Below are 2,257 nucleotides of genomic sequence, written 5' to 3' on the forward strand. Positions count from 1 at the left end.
ACCACTCCCCTCTCCTCTTTTAATTTCGCCATTTTCTCTATGCATAGACAGTATGTTCAAATTCTCAAGCCTTTTTTGTTCGCCTTCCTAAGCCACCTTTGCCAATTTCAGTACGAAACATCATCAATCCCCAATAATTATTCCTTCAATACTTAATTTGAAACCTGAACTTCAAACTTCTACAATGGGGCGCTCTTGGAATGTGCTTAAAAATAGCTTGAAAATGAGGCGACCATCTGATGAGAATGATTCTCTGTTGTTAGTAGACAATGCTCGTGCTGAATTGGAAGTTCCAAAGAAGCATTTCATTGTGCGTGTTGGTGCAAACTCAAAGCAATATGTGGTGCCACAGAGTTATATCTCCATCCCGTCATTTCGAGCGTTGATGGACAAGTCGAGCGAGGAATATGGGTCTGAAAGTCAAATGCCCCTGCAGCTTTCATGTGAGGAGGAGGCATTTGAGGAGCTACTTCTGAATTTGAAGCAACCGCAAAAGTGTAGGTTGTGGATGTTGTGATCAAATGAAAAGAGATTAACCGTGTGCCCGTTTCTCTGTGTTTGGAATTGAAGTCCTATCTGCAGCACGTTTCGGGCTTCATCTAGCTTCGACATGTGTATATTTTCCTTAATAATTTTGTGATTCATTTAATCAGTAGAGAAATTGTTCTTTTGGCAGCAAGTCTTGGAAGTAATTTTCAAAAAAGATTTGTTGCCAACTCTACATTGATTGGCAGAACTCATTTGTAATAAACCGTGTATTTATCACCTCCAACCTTTATTTTTTTTTTCTACAAGCCTTTTTTTCTCCTTCATGTGAGTGCCTAGTTTCGAGTTGGCCTGCTCATGAAGGTTTTCAGGAATTTGAGAAAGATATTATGGATTGTTTACTTATTTGGTATCAAAGCATTACAGGCTATGTATAAGCTTTACAATGGCTAATTAGCCGTTGGGTGGATTCCTAATTTGATCTCTAAATATCAGCATATTAAGCAGTTATACAAAGATTGGAAAGACAACATATGGATCATATAAATCTCGCTAAAAGATTGGAAAGACAACATTAATGCTTCTTTCTATTCTTATATTTTTTTTGTTGCATGATTTTGATTAAAAGGAGAAAGAGGCCTAACAAAACAAAACAAAATTGAAAGAACTTTCAAAATTTAGAAATATGCCCATTTGGTGGCACTTCTGCTAGTTTCATAGCATCTAATGTTCGCATAGCTTTCCTTCTCAATTAGCTTCACAAAAAGATGTAACAAAAGGCAGACATACAAGTACATGATTCGAACAAGATCATCTACACACAGATTTCTGAAGCTGATGCTGTGCTCGTGTGCCATCTACCTCCACCGAACAGTAAGAAAGAGAACCAAACCCATCCTTTCTTTTCAATACGACCTGCAACACGCTTTCAAATACTGATACGACGCACGGGATCCTTAGCACCCCCTCTTGCTCGAAACCAAACTCCTCTTCGGCCTCCCTTAGCAAATCAACAAACGCCACGTGGCTCAGGCACTCAGTAGGGACCACGTACCTTTTCATGTGCTCCCCTACGCATACCGCAAAGCATCCCTTGGGGACGGGGGTGGAGACGGATAATGTATTTTCGGAGAAAGATAGGGTCTTTTTCAGAAACTTGCAAGTGGAGTTGCTTGAGGGGTTAGTTTTTGGAGCAAGTGCTAGTCTCTTCCACTTCTTTAAGAGCTGATGGAGCCTCACTACATCTGTTATCTTGTTGCTAGGTTTGCTGCACTTGTGATCCATTGTTGCTTCCAAGTTCCAATACTTCTCTCTCTCTCTCTCTCTCTCTCTGGGTCAAGTTTGTCTAAGAGAGTGCAGCCCAAAAGGTTTCAATTTGTACAACTATAAAAGGAGTCCGTATCCCCCAGGTATGCAATTAATAAAAATGGAAGGTCCAGATTAATTCCATCCAGGTTAAACTCAATTAATAAAAATGGACGGTCCAGATTAATTCCATCCAGGTTAAACTCAACCGGTAGCCTATAGGAGGCCTGCTTTGAGATTCGTGCCAAGTGAAATGAATGGTCCAGATTCACCACTTGCACCTCAGGTACCTGGGTGATGCGGATTCCTATAAAAGGGCTCTGAGCTATGGAGTTTTAAACTACAAACCTTGGTTTTAATTTGATGGTGTTTGTTCAAGTAATTTACACTAATGATTCTTAAATATCACTCAATTTTTTTTATCTTTAATATTTTTTATTTATTTAGGTTCTTAAAAATTTCAATT

At 39.3% G+C, this 2,257-nt stretch overlaps 1 pseudogene; it reads right to left on the minus strand.

The window, feature by feature from the left end:
• Positions 1–1,163: 1,163 nt before the first annotated feature.
• On the minus strand, positions 1,164–1,770 carry LOC144569789 (protein SMALL AUXIN UP-REGULATED RNA 12 pseudogene; annotated as a pseudogene).
• Between the last annotated feature and the right edge of the window lie 487 nt (positions 1,771–2,257).

This window comes from Carex rostrata, chromosome 18 (genome assembly GCF_964058835.1).
Source record: "Carex rostrata chromosome 18, lpCarRost1.2, whole genome shotgun sequence".
NCBI lineage: Eukaryota > Viridiplantae > Streptophyta > Magnoliopsida > Poales > Cyperaceae > Carex > Carex rostrata.